General features: G+C 35.8%; 2 long non-coding RNA genes across 2 annotated transcripts; one reads left to right on the forward strand and one right to left on the reverse strand.

Moving 5' to 3' along the window:
- Positions 1 to 7,156: 7,156 nt before the first annotated feature.
- On the reverse strand, positions 7,157 to 12,154 carry LOC135778199 (uncharacterized). The gene is made up of 4 exons (XR_010544432.2): positions 11,723 to 12,154; positions 10,768 to 10,835; positions 10,247 to 10,384; positions 7,157 to 8,668 (listed from the first exon to the last, which is right to left on the reverse strand). It is a non-coding gene; the product is annotated as an uncharacterized lncRNA (long non-coding RNA).
- A 2,428-nt stretch (positions 12,155 to 14,582) lies between these two features.
- LOC135778368 (uncharacterized) lies at positions 14,583 to 22,289 on the forward strand. Its single transcript, XR_010544549.2, has 4 exons — positions 14,583 to 14,900; positions 15,130 to 15,217; positions 15,366 to 15,420; positions 21,907 to 22,289. It is a non-coding gene; the product is annotated as an uncharacterized lncRNA (long non-coding RNA).
- Positions 22,290 to 22,631: the final 342 nt, after the last annotated feature.

Raw genomic sequence — 22,631 nt, forward strand, 5'->3', positions numbered from 1 at the left:
TTTTTGTCTCCCTGTCTCGTCCTCGACTCTGAGGACAATGAGACAAACAGACCCAGTTCCTGTTGCTGTGAAGGTCATAGCACCACTGATCTACTGGCTGTCCTTCAACGTGACCCCCAGCCAGTGCGCGACCAACGGCCACCGGCTGAACCAGTTTAATCCGCTTACACGCTTCCTATCCCTACCGTGTCTATATATTATAAATATTAATATTAATTTCTCCCTAGGGTTTTTTGTCCTTCTAGGATTTTTTCCCATTTGGGTTTTCTCCTAGGGGGTTTTTTAGTCCCAGGGAGAGTCAGCCAACTTTGGCTTAACTTAGCACTTTACTGTATACGTTACATTATTAATATGCTCGCTTACACGGTTTTTTATCCTTAGCCGCTATATTCTACTTGATTTTCAATGTTCTCCTCTACATCTACTCATGTAACGCTGCTTTGCAACAATTAACAATTGTGAAAAGCGCTAAATAAATAAAATTGAATTGAATTGAATTGGTCCGCTCTGACCTGTGACACTTTGTCTAATTAAATATATAATGTAAATATACTTATGCTGTAAAAGTTAGCTTGTCGGAACAAAGCATACACATAATTTATTTGGGAAATATACTTATGCCACAATAATTAGCATGTCCAGAACCGAGCATATATTCAACCACTATACTGTATGACACTTGCATTACATGCGATCAGCCCCATTTTGTTTCTCTTTCCCTGTCTCGTCCTCGATCCTGAAGACATTGAGACTAACAGACCCAGTTCCTACTGCTTTGAAGGTCATCACACCACTGATTTACTGGCATTCCTTCAACCTGATGCCCAGTCAATGTCTGCCCAGCGACCACCGACCGTTTCCTATTTATATAAAATTTTATAATATATAGTATATCATCTAGTCTATAGGATCGGCTATTTCTGGGTTTCTTTTACCCACAGAGTTTCTTTCAACCACTAGGGAGTCGGCTGACATAGGCTTAACTTAGAACTTTCGTCATACATTACATTATTACTACTCTCGCTAGTACGGTTTAATCTTAGCGCTTTACTCTGCTTCTTATGTTGTCCACCGATTTTTCTTTGTTTTCTCCTGCTGATTTTTTCACAACATTTTCTATAGTGTTTCATGTTACTAGTTGGATAAAATATGACTAAAAAAATCTAATTTCATGTTAATGAAAAAATGTAGTTACGCAGGAAATACCACTACTTTTGCACTACACTCAAACATAATTTTCCCAAAATACGGTATTTTCCTTTTACTGTAGGTTCATCGGCCATTTCCACTACTCTTTCAGCATGACATATTAGCAGGAGACAATACCCCTCAGGGACTGTTAGCATGACCCCCAAACATCACCTACCGATTCGCCCTAACCACAACTGATGAATATTCAGATGCACTGGCAGGAAATCCCTAGCATTCAGCAGCCATTTTACCCTGTGTAAATCGTTAATTATTCTGTGCCCAAAATGTGGGGTGCAAGGCCCACTGGTGTCTGATGCCCTCCAGTTTTTAATTAACTAAATGACTGCACACTTTCTGCCCATTGATGATGATTTGGGAACTGAATATTTGAGCAGCAGGTGGATTAGGGGAGAACATGGCTCCAGGTAAGCGAAGCAAAGCTAATGAGAAAGCAAGACATGTAGGACAAGACAACATTCAATTCAGTCTTAAAGAGATGATTCGGCCAAAAATGATATTAAACCCATGATTTACTCACCCTGAAGCAGTCCGAAATGCATATGTCCATCGTCTTCCAGGCGAACACATTTTCAGATATTTTAGAAAATGTTTTAGATCTTTCAGTTAATTAAATGTGAAGTTACGGGGTCCACGTCTTTCAAGTCCAAAAAAAGTGTATTCATCCTTCACAAAATAAATCCAATTGGCTCCAGGATGATAAACAAAGGTCTTCCAAGGGTAATCCGTGCGGTGTTGTTGTAGAAATATCCATATTTAAAACTTTATAAACGAAAATAACTACCTTCCGGTAGCACCACCATCTTAGTCGCATCCGTATTCAAGATCAGAGCTTTACGCAGCTTACGGAGGTTACGCTGCTCTGTGCCCCCGCCCTCCAAATTTGTCATACGTCACTAAGAAAAGTGCGTACACTACGCTAATACTCTCTCCTGAATACAGAGGAGTCTAATATGGCGGCTGTGTTTTCTTTTTTAAATTTCCATAGTTTTGTTCTTCTAATTTACATAGTTTTCAGTTTTGTTCTTTTTTCGGTAGAGTTTGATTCGACAGGCTTTGACATCAGCAACAAAAATATGTTCTTCTTCCTACAGAAAGTTTTTTTTTATTATTATTATTATTATTATTATGCTTTTTAGAGTACAAGTGCATGATTATATGGATAGTTGGAATCTGTTTTGAAATTACCATACAACCCACTCTTTGGGGATGCTGGTGTAGATCACGATAGCAGAATGATTGTCTAAACCTTGTTGATAAATGTGATGTGTGTCAAATTCAAGTGATACACATAGCAAGTCCCAATAACACACTTTTACATTTTATTATTTAAAGTTTGTTGCTTTTTGGCAAATAGTTATATTGCAATGAGAAAGCTACAATAGTTGTTGATTAAAATCATTTTATTAGGTGGTTAATATTATCATATTTGTTTAAGAAAGAATAAGTAGAATATGATGCTTCAACACTTCCCGTGACCCTGATAGAAATAAGCTGTATAGAGAAATTATGAATGGATATAGTTACAATACCTGTCTGATGGCAGTTTCTTGCTTTTGAACGTTTGATTTTATATCAGTCTTTGTGAATGACCTTGAAGTGAAATGAACACACAGGAAAGATAGAAATGATGGTGGTTGGTGGTTCCCATGTGGAGTCAGTGTCATTTATGCCCCAAAACCTCACCGCTGGAAACAAACGCACACACGCATGGTCACACACACAAACCCCAGCGCAGCACCTCCTTTCAAGATTGAAGCCGACGGGAAGCCATGTCATTTTACCAACTTAAATGAGGCAACTATGAACATTTTATATCCATGGTGAGAGAGTAAAGGGGAAGAATGGTCTCTGACACTTCTTTTCTGGCCCCTGTAGACTTTTTTTCTGAAAACAGACAGTTGGTGGGCTAAATGGACATGCTTGGAGGGAAAATGGATAGATGTGTTAGTTCTCTTAAGGGGCATTGAAGTACCCCCTGGGCTCTGCTAACATAACGTTGCCATTTAGGCCAGCTAGTAGATAAAAAGGACAGAATGGATTATATTATCACCTAATTCTCAGTTTGATAGTCAATAAAACCGCTTTAAGAATTAGAATTTCTTTAATTTCTTATACTCACCCAGCACATTGGAGTTTTATTTCCTCTACAGTTAAAATTTCAGCAGTCAAAGGTCAACAGAAAAATTATCATAAAATATACAATGCAAGTTTTTGGTCGTATTGTGAATAATTAATCAGTGCAAATACTGTAATAGCATCCAAAATGCCATTTGTAAAGATTAAGAAAGTTCCCCAAAGTTTTATGACTGCCTTGTACGATAGACTATAGAGCATTTGCACAAAATTAATTCTGTGAGTTTCATTTTCCAGTGGTTAACCAACATGTTGAATCAGAGGAATAGCAATTCACCAGTATCTATTTCTACTCTCTTACCTACAGGGAAATTAGGAGCTTAATGGTTTAGGCTCTGCCAATTTTAATTTCCAACATTCGGTTCCAATCTGTCATGAACTGATATTAAAATCTGTCTATGTGAGATGTTATTCATGTTATTGCGTGACTTAAGGGGTATCTCAAGCTTTAACTGAATGCCTCGGAAAATACAGGGCTTAACACTTATCTTGATTTGGAGCCAATGCAAATGCATATGAGGAAAGGTTGTGTTGCATGATATCCAAGAATGAAAGGCTGTTTGGTGGTTTATAAAGCAGTGGAGATATGAAAGGCTGTACATCCAGCATTGCCATGCTGCCTCAGAACAATAGTGTCACTTTATGGCACATCTAATAAGCTTACCGCAAGTGCTTTTGGCCAAAATGACACACCGAAGATGCACCGAAGAAATGCTGGCCTTATTTCAACAGATGGTTTTTTTACTGGAACTGTTTGTGTAAAGTGTCTGCTTGAGGGTTAGCAGCTGTTCCTCCTAAACTCTTGTATCAACCTTTGCCCTCTCCATAACACCACTTATTACTCTTTCCTCAAACACCCTCTGAATTTAGAGGGGCAGATTCTAGAGTTTTGTAATATATTTTTACGATTTTTGCGAAGTTGCATAGTTTAAATTTGTACCATTTTCACCCTGTCTCTTGAAAAGATTTATAATGCTGATATTGCTTTTGCAGCAAAACTTCTGAATCTTGAATAGGGATTGAAATGTACTGAAAAGGCACTGAAAAGGTGGTCAAATGTTTATAATTGTGACATTGTATGCATGACGATTTCTGAAAGGATTGTTTTTGTAGTTTTCATAATTAGGCGAATTGAAAAGTAAAGGCCACCTGCCGGATGTTATGCAGTTGCCACAACCCAATACAGATAGCAGGAAAGGGAATAGATGGATTTATTGAAGAGCTTCGAGCTCTTTGATTTTCCATTAAAAGTTTTCCATAACTTTAGCTTTCTCAACAGCATATTTGACTTTCTTAAGATTAAAAGGTAATTCATTTTATTTAGGACCTAATTTAGAATATAAAACTGAAATCCAGTGGAAAGAGTAATAATTACCATATCACAGTTGTATATCTCTGTACCAGGGCTAGAAATGTCACAGTGCAAAGTAAAATATAAATTTCCATGGCAACCTGATTTGCTAGGGCCAAAAGTCTTGAAGGCTCTATCATTCACCCAGCACTCAATAACCTTGGGCTCATATTTTTCCACTGTTGATTTAACACCTCACAGTATTACTACCCTGGATCAAGCTCTGCTCTGACACACTGTCTCCAGCTCTGTTCAATTCGATCATTATTTATTTCCTCCTGCTACAAGCAGCGCAGTGACATATAGGCTTGCTCCGATGCTCCATCCATCTCAAGTTTAAATATGTGTCTGCCAGATCAGGACGGAGGTTGAAGAATCAGATGAAGTATGTTACAGATCTCCTGCACGGGAACCATGTATCAGATCTCCAGGGATTTAGAGGTCGGGAGAAAGTTTTGCTTGGCATTTGTATCATGTCAAATATGTCAATGTGCTGAAGAATTGTCTTTGTGTAGAATCTGGCCACCATTTACGACTAGATGTGATGTGTTAATAAGACAAAACAGGAGAACATAAAGTATCACAAGGTGATGTGATCATCCACTGTCTGGGAAAAACTGTCAAAAATAGTCTCTATGTGTCACTGGGGTAGTACCCTTAACAAGGTCCTTATATGTACCATTTAGGTAATATATAATATGTACAATGGCAAGAAAAAGTATGTGAACCCCTGGAAATGAACTGGTTTTCTACAGTGATTTGCAATAAAATTTGATCTGATCCTCATCTAGGTCACAACAATAGTCAAACACAATGTGCATAAGCTGACAACACACAAATAATTCTGGTTTCTTGTGTCTTTTTTTTTTTAAACACCCAGTAAACATTTACAAATTCGCGTCAAACACAAAATGCACAAAAAGCGGCAATCGCATGAACTAGACACGCAAATGAGGCGGAATCGCGTCTACCACGCTACAGTAAATGCCTCCAGACGCGTGTCAACGCGGCTTCACATTTACTTAATATTGAAATCACTTGCGCTTCAAACCTCTACCGCGGCTGGCGTAAACGCAGCATAAGGATTGAAATACTTGACACTGTATATATTTGGTACCAATATTTACCTTTGAGGTACTATTATGCAGTCTTTGGTACCAATATGTCTGATGTACTATTATGATATCTTTAGGTATAAAGGTGTACTTTTTAAAAGGGCAACGCCACGGTGACAGCTAGGGACCATTTTTGATAATTTTTTCTAACAGTAACATGTTGGTAAATTAACAAAAATATTTAAATAAGCATAATAAAAATACATACTACAATAAAAATGTAACGTAGTCAACTGAATTATGTTTTTCATTTTGGTTTTGAATGAAATATATCAGTAATATATTTTTTGATTATTAATTTGGGACAATTACTAAATCCTACTGCTTATGCACATAAACTACAACCAACTAAAGCTAATTTAATACTGTAATGGCAATGAGTGTCTTGACATTTCATTGTCAAAATAGTTCCAATGCAGCAGAGTTTGTTGTGTGCATTCCTAAAATATTGCTCTAGCTGGTCTAATATCTCTGGTATTAAATAAATCAGCTATTAATGATACTTCTGAAATTGTAGCAGTATGAATACATAGTTAAATATTTAGTCTGAAATTAATATATCCAGCCTTGTCCCTCTGATATGAAACATTTTGAATGAGATATTGTAATTTCACCATCCTCTTTATGTTGACTGTCTGACATTCAAATCACCTCCACCCTCCACTACCCTGGAGAGGAGCGAAAGTAATCTATAAATCAATACTTAGGCATTTCTTTCTTTATTTAAACTGCAAATTTTAAAGAACATTTACATCATATTTATATTTTGTCTAAGAAAAATGCACGTTTTTTGGAGTGTGAGATAGGCTAATTGATATTCAGGACAGGAGGAAAGGCTGGGCAGAATAGGGGTCAACCCCCATTTTTGACAAGAAAGAAAAAGACTATTAAAAATATATGAGAGGCAATGTGAGGATGAGTGTATGTATATGGTAGATGGCAAAATTGTTCAAAATGATAGTTATAATAATAATCCTGATGAGGCGTTGTTTACAAAAAAGTAAAAATTCACTCGTAAGTCATTATTCACTCATTCTGTTCCAAATGTTGTTTGATATATAAAATGATTTATAAAAAATGTCAATAAGTTGCTTTAATTATAGAAATGATGTATATAGTATGAGACATTTATTATTTGCAGAACAGCAGCAACCTTTCATTCTTCAAAAACAAACAATGATGTATTTGACAGATTGTAAAACATAGCAGAATTCCATGCATGCACCCCCACCTCCTTTTCAAAATAATATCCCCAATGACCATTTATTTATTTACCAAAACTGCTTATAATGCAGAACACATTCAAAGCCACTCCCTAGTAATTACTGCACACTGTAAAAAAAAAACGTTTTTTTACAGGTAATATTCTGTATATTTTTACAGAATTTTCCAATTTTTTCATTAAACAGTAAAATGCTTTTGTTTTACAGATATTTTCTGTTATTTAAAGATTTACCATTAAAATGACAGTATTTCCTTGTAATTAACAATCACATCAAAATTATGTTTTTTAAAGGCAATTCATACTATTTTTACAGATCAAAAATGTATTTTCACAGACATTTGCCGTTAATTTTCACAAACATTTGCCGTTAATTTTCACAGACATTTGCCGTTAATTTTCAGACATTTGCCGTTAATTTCCACAGAAATTTGCCGTTAATTTCCACAGACATTTGCCGTTAATTTTTACAGACATTTGCCGTTAATTTCCACAGACATTTGCCGTTAATTTCCACAGACATTTGCCGTTAATTTTCACAGAAATTTGCCGTTAATTTCCAGACATTTGCCGTTAATTTCCACAGACATTTGCCGTTAATTTCCACAGACATTTGCCGTTAATTTTTACAGACATTTGCCGTTAATTTTCAGACATTTGCCGTTAATTTCCACAGACATTTGCCGTTAATTTTCACAGAAATTTGCCGTTCATTTTTACAGATTAAAAAATTATTTTTACAGAAAATTTCTGTAAATGTTTTATTGATTATTTTTCTGTAGAAATGTAAGTAAAATTACATAAATCAGTAAATTTATAGTGTTTTAAATGTATCCCTCTTCAGCATTGAAACTTTTAGGGTTTTGCTCTTGCTGCAAAGTAAGACCACGTCCACTGTTAACTCACATTCCACCTCAATCTCTAACTGGTGAACATTGTTCAGCAATACTACAACATGACTTCATCAAATCCACTTCTTTGGTTTTGTGCTGCTTGTAGCTATACAACTTGACTAAGAAATGTTTTTGGAGCTGCAACTTGTGTCATGGTAGCCTACACTGTAAAAAAAAAATACTGTAATTTTTTTTAACTGCTGTAAATCATTTCATGTAATGTAAACTAAAACACTTAAAATAACAGAAAATCACAGATGTAGCCAAATGCATTTATTGTTCAATAGTCCAAAACTTTCCAATGCATTAAGATAATAAGTATTAGTTTCCAAAACTCTCCAATACAATGCAGATCACAAAATAAGGCTTTAGCCTTGGAAATACAACAACGAATACCACTAAGCACTGCAGCATTTAATTAACCACAAAGGAACACATTACTACATAGTGACCGAACTTCAGTCATAAATTTACAGTTTAAACAAACACACAAGAAATAGTTTTAACTGTGCCTACCTTTAAATTGCTTATCTATGAAGATAAACTTTTAAATTAAACACAAACTTGAAAATCTTGTCAGAGTCTCTTCTTCAATTCCATTGGAATTAACTGGCAAGCCATTTAAAGTCCATTAGTTTTCGTAGCAGTGTTCATACATTTGGGTTCATTCCATGCCTTTATTTGTCTCACATTCCAGCAGCAAATTTTTGATCCAGTTTCCGGACTGATGCCCACAACTTCTCTGTTAAAAAAAACAACAACCAGAAGATCTTATTATAAAAAATCAGCATATACTAAAACAATAAAATAAAAATTTGCTAGAAAAAGATTTTAAAGTTTTAGTTCTGCCAAACATAAAAACTGTCCAGGGCAGTTCCTTTAATTCATACTGGGTTTATAACAATGCAGTATGGGTTGAAATTAGAAAATTATTCACAAATAGATGCACATTTACTGGTGAACTTGATGCACAGTACAAATGTATTTTACCATCCACGAACAAATGTCTTAAATTTGAATATATACAATTCAGAATTTAAATTAATGTGTATTGATTTATACAAATGGAGACATGTATGTGAATAAAAATGCAAAAAATGAGATGTGCATTTCTGGTTCAGGTGACACGCCTGCATTTATCCCGTTCTGTTTATTTGGATTTTGAGACTCATTTCCCCATGTAAAGCATTATATGAGCCAAATATAAACAACTATCGATGAATAAACCAAACAAATGCATTTCATTTTTGTGTCCGTAAAATTCAATATTCAAATGAATGTGCATAGATTTGTACAAACAGAGACATTTGTGAATTTCAGTGATTAAATTTTGTATCATTATATCACAATTTGTGCATGCAAAAATGCTGATGTGCATTTGTGAATCAGGTGATACATGTAAATTCACATGTTTGGTTCATTCAAATTTTGCGACTTTTGTTGCGTGGTTTGTATTTAACCAAACAGGATGAATGCATGTACATCGCCTAATTCACAAATGCACATTGATGTTTTTGCATACACAAATTGTAATAAACTAATAAAAAATATAATCCCTGAAATTCACAAATATCCCAATTTGTGCATGCAAAAACAAAACCACTAATGTGCATTTGTGAACCAGGCAATGCATGTGCATTCATCCTGTTTGATGCACATAATTAAATTCCAACACAAAATGAAACGCATTTGTTTGGTTCATTCATTGATAGTTGTTTGTATTTGGCTCATAAAATGCTTTAAACGGCAAAATGGAAATCTCAAAATCCAAATGAACAGAACGGGATAAATGCAGGCGTGTCACCTGATCCACAAATGCACATCTCCTTTTTTGCATGGGCAAATTAGGATATATATAAATACATAACAAAAAAAATTAACATTTTTATTCACATACATGTCTCCATTTGTACAAATCAATACACATTCATTTAAATTCTGAATTTCATATATTTAAATCTTATGGCATTTGTTTGTGCATGGTAAAATACAGTTGTAACGTGCATCAAGTTCGCCGAGAAATGTCCATGTATTTGTTATTTTGACTAATTTCAACCCATAAAGCAGTGGTTGTAGTGTTATAGTTATTAGTATCTGCTCTAGAGTTTGCACTTTTATCATAAACCCTTTTGATGCGTGTTCAGCAGGCACTCATTTTGACAATACACATGATGCACATGGTTCACATGACGCAACAAACACATATTTTGAATTTGCTCCCCTGAAAAAAGAAGTCACTAACTAAAAAACTTAACCTAGAAGTCAAAAAAACTTGCAAGTATACAATAGATATTTGTTAAGAGTTTATGCTCTGAATTACCTCTGAATAAACTCAAGTGTGCATGCAGCTTGATTCTGATATGTGTCAGATATGCCCCAAATGCCTCTAAACATGGGCCCAGGACAACCTTCTCTTCAGATGACAACAACATCCATTTGCTTGAGGTCATCAATTCACCTATATAAATTAAACTTGGATTAATAATGGTTGTGACAGTATGGTTCATGGCATGCACTGCAAAGAAGAGCTTAGTATTTCTGTCTTTTTTCCAGTCTAAATATATTAAAATTCTTAAATCAAGATGCAGAATATAAGATAAGAAAAATGACAAGAAATTTTGTCTAGCTTCAATCTAAATTAAGTGAATAAAAAATAATTTAAAATGATCTTTTTTGGATTATTCGACTATACGAAGAGTAAATTTACTTATTTACTTGAGCTCTTTATTGCAGTGTATGTACCTTGTGTAAACAACAACAAAAAAACAGATAACACTAGAAAAAAATTAATCATTACAAAAGAAAACAAAAAATAGTTTGTATTCATTGTATCCAAATTACCTTGGATGATCAGTGAGTGTAGATGAATCCGATAATCCTCATTCCATGTAAGCTGCAGTTGCTGCTACCTAAAAAAAATTAAACTATATTTCATATAAACAGGACATAAAAAAAAACTAAATATGGCAGCTTCAATTAGAAGGGACTAAGTATTCTTTTTCTTATTTTGGAAGTGAATGGGGCTCATTAAAGATTGGGTTACAAACATTCCTCAAAATATCTTCCTCCGTGTTTGAGATGTCATGAATATGAAGTGAAATGCATTTAACATACTATAATCTTGTATTACAAAATGAATTTAAGTAAAGCTGTACTCATCTTTCATACAAAGATGGGTTCAAATGTATTACAAGTGGTACCTAAATACATTTTTAAATTAGATTTTAGCATATTTCATATGTACTAAGGAACAAAAAATGTAGGCTATATTAAGTACAAAATTAGTACATGAAAATAGAGCACTTTGAGTAGATTATAGAATTGTACTTGTCATTGATCAAGGTACTTGACTTCATGAGGCGAGGCGCTGCAAGAAACGACATATGGATGACATCAGAGTAACGCGAGAGCGATTTGAAATCAGCCTCTTCCGCAACATTTCTCGCGGTACTCTGATGTCATCTTTGTCAGTTCTTGCGGCGCTGCGTAAAGTTGAGTACACAAAAAACCTCGAAGCAGGACAATTTATCTATTACTTCTCAGCCTGAGAAATACAAGGTGTGGCGTGTGAGCGTGTGAACTGACTGAAATGCGTGTGTATCACGGTGAATGCGTGAGACTTGACTTGAGAGCCCTGTCTTCCAGCATGCCATGTGCAACAAACTAACACGCGCATATTACATCAAATTATATGCTATAGACTCGCCCAATAAATTCAGCAAAGAAACTAACGCTAATACCCAACTCTGATGAACGTCTTGTGTTTGCAATGTGACAAAATAAAAATATTACTTACACGATTGAAGAATTATCAGATGCAACAACTTCTTTCCACTCCGTAGACACCTGTCTGCGCATACTCGCAATGCGCATGTGCACCGCGCGCAAATTTGCTGATGACGTCGTGACATCACACGTACTGCGCTATGCACATGTTGTCTAAATGTGTTTCTTATCAAATATTTTTGACAAAGATTTGTACATTAAAAGAATCTACATGCATGTTTATAATTCATTTAATAGGCTGCATTTATTGCAGTTATTGTAAAGTGCCAAAGCTTTTATTTCCAAACTAGTACCACAGCTGACATTTTCAATAAATACATAAAATAAAATAATAAGTGTCATTACATGTTGTCCTGTAGCATTTACATATTAGCCTATTTTAAAAATACAATATTGCAGACATACTGTAAAATTTGCATTTAGCATGCTCCCACAATTCATTGCAAACTACAGCAATGTAATTTTCAAATTATATAGGAGAGAGAGAGAGAGAGAGAGAAAGAAAACAGGGCTTAAGACAAATTTGATACAAGATCCACAACAACCATTATTAAAAAGTCAGCCTCTCTCACACCCCATTTGCATTCAAACAAAGCAACATTATCTGTGTATTTGTAATATGTAAACTCAATGGACACTCACGATTCTATTAAAGACTTAGACCTAGTCCACACGGACCCGAGTATTTTTAAAGCCGTGTCATTTTTAAACGTGGTTCGGCCGTTTGTCCACGCAAAAATTCAGTATCAGGGCACTAAAACCAAACATTTTTGAAAATCCCTGCCAGGGTAAGGATTTTAAGAAAACGATGGATGCAGTAAAACCAGGGTTTTTGCCCTGCGACGTCAGAGTGTGCACCGTTATCTGCTGTATTTGACATCAGAGGTTATATTGTTGCCTACTGGTGTGGCATGCTCTTGACAGTGCTTGATAGCGTGTTTTTGCTTTTTCATGTGGACAGAGATTTCTTTTAAACTGAGCATGTGTGAACAGGATTTGTTTGGAGGAAAAACTCAGGTTAGAAATACCCATGTCCATGTGGACTAGGCCTTATTTTCCTGCATTTTTCCACTGGCGGGATTTCAAAATGGCAAACTTAGGCCTTGTTCACACGGACACTGGTATTTTTATAACCGTGACTTTTTTACACCTTTCATCCACACAGACACGCAGTATCACGTCACTAAAACTGAACATTTTTGAAAACCCCTGCCAGGGTGTGTATTTTAAGAAACGCCGAGTGCAGTGTTGTTGTGTAGACAGTAAAACCGCCTTGCAACGTCACTTGTGTTAGGCTTCTGATTGGCCACGGTGGCTTTATGATTTGAGTAATATCACCGCCTGCCAGTGTGGCATGCTCTTGACAGCGTGTAATTTCGTGTTGTTCCATGTTCATGTAGGCAGAGATTTCTTTAAGCGAGCATGTGTGGAGGGGATTTTCTTTAAACCGCAGCAGGAAAAACTCCAGTTATAAAAATACCCATGTCTGTGTGGACTAGGCCTTAGCTTGGCCAATAAAAAATTACAAGAATCATTGTTGTTGCCATGAACTTTTATATTTATATCCTAATATAAACTAAGGTATTGTTATATGAAAACCCCAATTTTGTGATCAACTTTCAAGTATTACAAATAAAGGAAGTCTTGGACATTCAAAAAACATATGAAAAACATCATAAGCATTACAGGACAGAACAATCTTATTAAACTTTGATACCGAGCTATTTGAGGCTATAATACAACTCTACACTGAAGATCTCTACAGGAGGTTTACACAATACTCTCCATGATGGATGTACTTCTTCACAAATAGAGATTTTATCCCTTCATTTAGTATCTGTTTTTCCTTGCAAATGTCCAACATGCACAGATTTTACACACAAACGTTTTTCTTTGCCACATTATGAAAAACCAAATCCCTGTCAACAATGCAGTCTGGTTTATATTACAACTCATCCATTTTTAGGGGTCACCTTCAGCTCAGGCAAGTTCTGGGGTGTAAAACCATCTACCAGGGCTGAGTTCATACAGGACATGAATGCATGGGGCAAAGCATCCCTAATACACTTAATTATCCTGCCCACAGTTCTCAGAGATTTTAATTTAACCTGTGCAGCAAGTGATTACACAGTTTGTGTAATCATAATCATAAACACACAATAATCATAAAGCACAAGTAATTTTTACAGTTTACCACACTTTTGTTATTTTTTAGGCTGTTTACCTAGTGACTAATAAAAAGTCTCATACATGAAATTATCTTGTATGAAATTGATTTGTCCATGTTGAAAAATAGGGTGGATGATGTAGTGAAGTATAGGGTCAACAGTCATAGGCTACAGGAGAAACCCCAACAGAACCTTTGTATATATATATATATATAGACCATTTCACAAGATGTAAACAACACTGGTCCAGAAGCACTTCCTGTTTCCGTTTTTTAACACTAGATAAACGTTGGGATAAAATAAACCAACAGAACATATAAACCTGAATTAACTGAAGTTAAACAAACATCTTAAAGATAATAATACATGTGAAATAAAAAAATAACTCACAAACTGTAACAGGAAGTGTTTCAGGACCAGTGTTGTTTACATCATTTGAACTGGTCTATATATGTATATATATATGTATGTATGTATGTATGTATGTATGTGTGTGTGTATATATATATATATATATATATATATATATATATATATATATATATATATATATATATATATATATATATATATATATATATATATGTATATATATGTGATTGTAACTTTTGTTGCCTTTTCAGACTTTGTTTTGACAAAGATCAAAAATTTTCCACAGAATAATAAAAATAACATTATTCTAATTTCAACTCCATACAACTAACATTCACAATTTTATTCAACAGCACACTTTATGCATCTCTTGTTTGTGTGTGTATGTGTGCGACACAGATTCAAATTTGCCGCCAATTCCCGCCCACAACGTCGAATGTGTCGTAGGTCGTAACAGTCGAATGAGCAGCAATGATTTGGTCACGTGTTTTAGAAGTTTGAATTCACAAACGGATGTCATGCGACTCCTCAACGGGTTTGCGCGGATATCTTCGATTCACTGCTTTAGGTGAGCCATCCTCGGATATCATGGAGCTGCATTTGCATTTTGGAATAAGGAATATGTTTTCTCCTGCGTTTCGAACGAAGGTAAGAGTGTTTTCAGTTCAATATAAAAAGTATGCATTTGTAACTGGTGTGAATTATTTGAATCGGTTTTTTTCCCTATATTGTATTATTTTCTTGAATTTACTGGTTATACTCCGTTTTATAATTAAAATGGGTTAATGAACCTCAAACAATTTTGTTCATATCATTGTTCACAAGGAAGAGAATATAACGTTGAATTAAGGGAACTTTTCTTCGGGTCTTCGTTTAGGGTGGGAACGTCATCGGATCGGTGCAACATCTCCCGGGTTTCTCCATGTACAACGTGTGATGGTGCTTTTCTCGTAGACGTTTCTCTGGTATGCTGAGTTTTATCGTTCAAATGCATATTTTTGCTCAAGGGCTCAACAGCATTTGATCGTGTTGGTTGTGATGAAGTGTTGAAGTTTTTAAGTGTAAGCACATTATGAATTCATAATCTTATAATGTTTCGCTCTGTGTCTTCAGGACAGACAGTGAGAGAGAAGCCGTTGATCCACTGATGATGTTGGTCTGTTTACAGGTATGTTGTTTGTTTAATTATTTTTCATGAAAGAAAATAGATCTGATTAACTGTTAATAAACATGCATTGTACATCGTGTTTTAAGAATCCATTTGAATGATATTTTGTGCTGTGCGTGACGCACGTGGTCAGGCCTGCACATGATGTAGGTAGGTGCTAAATGTAGTAAATGTTTCATTTGGATGTTTCTCATGTCATTGTAGTTGTTTCATTAGAAGGTTAAATCATAAGAATATGAATTAATAACATATTTCAATGTAATCTAGTATATTTAATGTTGCTATATAACGTTACTTATAATACACTATTAGACTGCATTAAAGGAGACCTTTGGTCAATTTTAACATTTTAGCTTTGTTGTTTGTAAATGGAGTGCTGTCAGTACAGAGAACAATTAATGCAATTGTTGTTGGCTACACTGTGTTATCCTCTTTTAAAATTTGCACCCAGTTGACTAAAATGGGCCCAGTTATGTTCTTTAAGCCTCTTTAACACCCTGAAAATGTTATCACAAGTGCCCAGCAATGTAAAGTGTTTTCTTCTGAGTGAACACTGTAAATATGACTGCGGTATATGTGAAAGGTATGCATAAAAATGATGTTAATTCAGCCAGCTCGCATACCTCGGTTTACTTCCCGTTTTCTAGTGTAGTCCACATTAATCGATTGTTGAATTCGAATGATCCAATATGTCAAAAAAAAAATTTATTCCACAAAAAAGCTATTGCCGTGGTTATGTCTATAGTAATGAATATGTAGCAAGTAAAATAGGCCGTAACTTATGGACATACATAACCACTGCAAATTGTTTTTTTGTGGATTGCATGAGTCGACAACTGATAATTTTTATGCATATCTTAGCAGAATAAATCCCTTTACATTGCTGGGCACTTGTAATGACATTTCAACGGTGTTAAGAAGCTAAAAGCACATTTACAACAGGGCTGCATTCAGCCCCGACAAAACGTTGCACCCTGCAACACCCTGTTCTAATGACGCAAGAGTTGCAACTACGGTAGCTGAGAAGGTCATTCCTTATGTCTTTTTAAATGTTATTTTTTAAATCCATTGTACGAGCTGTCTCTTTAGTATCGCGTGTTTGCTGCAGTTATGACACACCCACCAAACAAGAGAAAATGTATCTCAAACCGCGTTGCATACCGGTGCACACCGTTTTCAGGAAATATGTTGTTCAACCCGGAAACTGTAGCTAAACGTTGCACACTGTTTTAAACTTGAACGTGCCCCAGGCCCTGTTTCAGTAAACAGGGGGCATATTCTAAAAAGGAGTTTGATAACACTGTAAGCAACAGCGATTGTTTTCATTGTTCTCGGTACGGACAGCACTCCACATCTGCAAACAACAGAGCTAAATGTTAAAATTGACTGGAGTTCTTCTTTAATACGAATGTTAATGTGATGTTTTATAAGGAAGATAAGAGATGTATATATTGTATTCCGTTTTCTTTACTTGCATGCATTTCATTATTATTTTTTATTGTCTAAGTTAATATCAGTTTACCTGGGCAAGGCTGACGAGTGCATGCACGTTGCTTCTCTAGTGGATGTTTCTTAGAGGCTGTTTACACTTGGCATTAACATGCGTTTTCGTTGATCGGATCACAGGTGGACGACGTTAATGCCAGGTGTAAACGGTGTTCAAAACGTTTTGAGCTCGTCCACTTTCGACCACTTTCAACCACATCCAGAGGTAGTCGGAACCACTTTCGATCGGATCTCTTTGGAGTTGCGGAACGCACATGTGGTTGAATGTGTTCGAACAGCCACACGCGACCGCCTTCTCTCTGCCCATTTATCTAATCTAATATACTAAACACAAGTTTTACGTCTTTTTTTTTTTTACTTCTGGCGTGAACATACGGTGAACAGCTCTATTTTTAGCCTTTCATTGATACAACTTAAGGGGGTGATCTCCGTAGTTTCGTTTTGAAAGCGTGTGAAAGTTGCGCGATCCCATTTCATCAATTGCGCTGAAAATTCAGAGAAAGCTCTAACATATACAAAACACTGTGCAGCATGTTTAATTAAACACAAGCAGCGGACTCCGACATAATATTAGTTTGCGTCCATATAAACTCATAATTACTCCCGCTCGGGTTTGAATGACAGCAGAGACACTCGCCCACAGTCTCACAGACCATCCCCTCACAGTATTCAGGACAGAAGCGGTCGAAAGTGGACAAAAGAGACGGATTTAAATACCAGGTGTAAACGTAATGTGTTTCTCTCGTGAAGTGAAATACGTTTTTTGGGCACACGTGAATGGGTGTTTTTGCTACTGCTTTATAATCAGTGAGGCACAAAGCAAATCTTGAAACAGCGTGAAACTATATTTGTGCAATGTGCGCATGTCAAATGATCAAATCTGAGGTAAATCTTGTGTCATATAAACACGCACATCATTCCGATCACATTAAGTGTTCATGTAAACACTATGATAGGAGGCTAAATGTGTCCATGTAAACGTAGCTACTGTTAAGTGATCCTGTGGTCAAATAATTATAATATTTTGTATCATTAAAGTAAACTTTTTTTTTTTCTTTAAATCAAATGATATATTCACCACAGTATTGTGGTCAAACCTTAATATCAATCATAATAACAGGTTAAGTGTTTCCTCCATTAATGAGTTTGGAAATTTTAAAGAATGCTTAAAGGAATAGTCTACTCATTTTCAATATTAAACTATGTTATTACCTTAACTAAGAATTGTTGATACATCCCTCTATCATCTGTGTGTGTGCACGTAAGCGCTGGAGCGCGCTGCGACACTTTGATAGCATTTAGCTTAGCCCCATTTATCCAAAGGTACCATTTAGAGATAAAGTTAGAAGTGACCAAACACATCAACGTTTTTCCTATTTAAGATGAGTAGTTTTAGAGCAAGTTTGGTGGTACAAAATACAGGGATGTGATTTTTCCGGATTAATCCGGAAATCCCGGTTTCCGACCTGAAAATGTGACCTACGTGAATCATGCAGATATGTAAAAAAAAAAAAAAATTAGGGGGGAGGGGGTATCTCACAGCCGTCAGCATGGTAACCCGGGACGGAACCACAATCGCCGTCCCCGCGCAACAGGGCCACACCGGGCACCACGTAAGATGACAAAGAGATGCATTTTCCTTTCTTTCCAAGTATCAACAAGGACCTGTTTCTGACCGTTCGCAAATGGCGGATGGCGAAGTATGATTGTATTCACCAATCAGACCCGATCGTTTCTCTCCTCTCTTCTCCTCATTTGCGACGTTTGGCTGTCACTCGCGTGACGCGAAACAAAGCGGCAAACATATACACGTCGGTTTACTTGGTGAATTTGGAGCAGCAATTTTCACAGAAATGAGAGGAAAAACGAGCGCCATTGCAGAAAATCCTGGTGGCGACTGAGAGAGGGACGATGCAACAATGTTGGTTCCGAAAAAAGGCAAGGAAATAAGTTACCTCTGAACGTTTCTCAATCAGAATGGTTGCAGCCTCCGGAGGTCTCATAGGCTGCATAAGTCATCGAGCCTGGTTTAACCTAACTGAGCATTACATTCGTGCATGAAACCTGATCGACGAACACGGAAGGGCGGGAGTCGCGGGACGGAGTGGAGTCTAGAGTGATGTTTCTTCAGGCTCCGGCGTGAATATAAATGACAGCCACTTCAACCGCGTTTTCATCACTGCGTTTTCTCTTCTAAAGTTCGGTAAAAACACATAATGGGCTTAAAATCTTGTTTAAGAATCTGTTTTATAATGAGAATCTCTCTTTCAGCGCGCCTCTGTGTGTGTTTGCGCCGCGTGACAGCCGATTTGAAATCTGACAGAGTTCGTCACTGTACATTAAAAATCCCACATAAACATTACAGCGTAAATGCTAGGTTTAAGATTGATTTTATATATAACAGATAATCTGGATACATTTAATACGTTTTTTAAAACATGGTAATGTTTTAATGTTTTGCTTTAGTGTTTTAATGTCAGACAATCATTGAAATGAGGGGAAAATGAAGAGAAAGGCAGCAGATATAGCATCCTTCTTCAGAAAGAGTAGCAAAAAGCAGCCAAACAAATCTTAGTAAAATACATTAAAGTAGCCTTCAAAATTCACATGATTTTCTGGTCTCTATAGTTTTTTCAGCAATGGGAGATATAAATTCTGGTTTCAAAGTAAATTTCAAAAGTTTTATTTGATTAAATAGTTTAAAAAACATGGAGGTTGAATTATGACTATAAATTGTATGTTAATCTCAATTCATTTTAATAAAAATTAAAGTATTGTAGCAATTGTATGTTATACATTATTCTGATTAACACACTATAATACTTAAAAGTATTTTAAGGTTGGATGATAGAGATTTTATATGCCACCCCAGAGTAACTGCTGGCCCCTGCCTGGCCACCCCTATGAAAAATCCCTTGCTCCACTACTGATTAGCAAAACACAAAAAAATACATTATATTATAAATCTTTACCCGGACAAGTGACTTTTGTGCATGGACAAGTGAAACACAAATTTACTTGTCCAAAGGACAAGTTCCTCAAAAAGTTAATGTCAAGCCCTGATAAACATATTACAACAATTTACGATTAACTAAGAATAATAGTAAACTTCATAATTGTTAATATTGTGACTCTTGATGAGTCTTGATGACGTATGCAGCTTAGAAATGCGACCTCCGTAAGGCTGCAGACTTAGGATTGAGAAACGGCCTCTGTATCATCGTTTGTTTCAAAGGTTTCGTGTTTTTAAAGTTTTAAGGTTGACCAGTTTGATTAAAATAAATAGCTCCTGTACTTTTTTGTACAATTACTTTTATTTATTAGTGTCAACCTTCTATTGTTCATGTTTAACAGCTAACAAAGTGACTCATCTACAGGGGTCTAAAATTAGAAAAAGAGACGTTTAAGACACTTTATTATAACTAAAGGTCCTGTGTAGCACATTTTACAGATATTTGTATTAAAAAAATACTCTGGTAAAAATAGAAGTACTGATTTAACTTCTTTACTCAAGTAAAAGTATCAAAGTATAGGCTTGGGAATTTTCTTAAAGTATAAAATTAAAAGTAGCCATGCCTTTAGTTCTTTATAAGCCATTGTCTACATTTTATTTGGATGTCGGCAAAATAGGCCTTCTTTTGACATGAACATTTGCATGTTACACATTTAGCTGTTAAAGTTGTGTAAAAATGCAAAACAAAAATAAGTTAAAACATATTTTTATCATGGTTGTTGATATAGAGAGAGGTGGTGATGGAGCAGTGGACAAGACACTTGCTTTTGATTCCCACTGTTACACATCTACCAAATAAGTTGTTATGTGTCATACTGTACAAAAAAGTTGCATGTTGCACATCTAGCTGTAAAATAAATTAAAATGTGTTTTTTTGTTCAAATAAGTTGTTATGGGTCCTACTTTACTATCCGAATAGATCCGCCACCAGTTTGGTTGGCGTGTGTGTGTGGGGGGGGGTCTCAATATATTTTCCTGCTTTTTTGTCCTTAGCCAATCACATGCCTGAAAATAAAACGTAGCGCTTTTCTAAGCAGATTTAAAAGAGGAACTATATTTTATGGCGTAATAGCACTTTTGGGAGTGCTCTGGCTCCAAACCAGCACCAGCTCTCCCTTGGTGGAAAAGGGGTATCAATGCTTCCTCCATGATGAGTCTGGAAATTAAAAAAATGCATAAAGGGACACTCCACTTTTTTGAAAATATGCTAATTTTCCAGCTCCCCTAGAGTTAAACGCTCTGGGTCTGGCTGTACCACTTTTAGGATAGCTTAGCATAATCCATTTAATCTGATTACACCATTAGCATCGCGCTAAAAAAATTAGAGTTTCGATATTTTTCCTATTCTAAGCTTGACTCTTCTGTAAGTTACGTTGTGTAGGTTACTAAGACCAATGGAAAATTAATAGTTGCTTTTTTAAGGCTGATATGGTTAGGACTATACTCTCATTCTGGTGTAATAATCAAGGATTTTGCACTAATTTCGGGCACTGCGTAATATCACTGCTGCAGCCATGTTACGGCAGCAAAGTCGTTGATTATTACACCAGAATGAGAGTATAGTGCTAACCACATCTGCCTAGAAAATCACAACTTAATTTTCTGTTGGTCTTAGTACACGATGTAACTACAGAAGTCAAGTTTTACATAGGAAAAATATTTGAACTCTTTGTTTTTTTTAAACATGCATTGCTAATGGACTAATCAGATTCAATGGATTGTTAAGCTATGCTAAAAGTGGTAAAGCCAGACCCGGAAATCGGCTGAATGGATTCCAAAACGGTAAGAATCAAATGTTTAACTCTAGGGGAACCGGAAAATGAGCATATTTTTTTAAAAAAGTGGAGTGTCCCTTTAAACTAATCCATTACACTTTAAAGGTGCACTATGCAAGAGTTATTCATAGTTAATCCTAAACCTAAATGTTAATAATTTTTTTTAAATATTTCCTCCTTTTGTGATTTCAGATTATAGAAAAACCTGTGCTTGTGGATCTACATCGGATGACCATGGCAACCCAGGTGTGGAAATATTTGACTGTTTTTAATCTGAAATCTGTGTAATCTAAGATGGACAATTCTTCTGACACCATATGAATGCATACTGTCGTCTGGCAGAAGCTAGATCATTTAGATTATAAAGTTATATGTTTTTACACATGCATCTATTTGCTTCAGAAGGCCTTTATTAAAGGATTAGTTCACCTCAAAATGAACATTTCCTGATCATTAAAGGAATAGTCTACTCATTTTCAATATTAAACTATGTTATTACCTTAACTAAGAATTGTTGATACATCCCTCTATCATCTGTGTGCGTGCACGTAAGCGCTGGAGCGCGCTGCTACCCTTCGATAGCATTTAGCTTAGCCCCATTCATTCAATGGTACCAATCAGAGATAAAGTTAGAAGTGACCAAACACATCAACGTTTTTCCTATTTAAGACGAGTAGTTATACGACCAAGTTTGGTGGTACAAAATAAAAAGTAGCGCTTTTCTAAGCGGATTTAAAAGAGGAACTATATTTTATGGCGTAATAGCACTTTTGGGAGTACTTCGACTTGCCTGAAAAGTCCGCTCCACTCATAATGGGAGAGGGAGAGTGTTACTGCGCCGAGTCGAAGTACTCCCAAAAGTGCTATTACGCCATAAAATATAGTTCCTCTTTTAAATCCACTTAGAAAAGCGCTAC

This window comes from Paramisgurnus dabryanus, chromosome 17 (genome assembly GCF_030506205.2).
Source record: "Paramisgurnus dabryanus chromosome 17, PD_genome_1.1, whole genome shotgun sequence".
Classification (NCBI taxonomy): Eukaryota; Metazoa; Chordata; class Actinopteri; order Cypriniformes; family Cobitidae; genus Paramisgurnus; species Paramisgurnus dabryanus.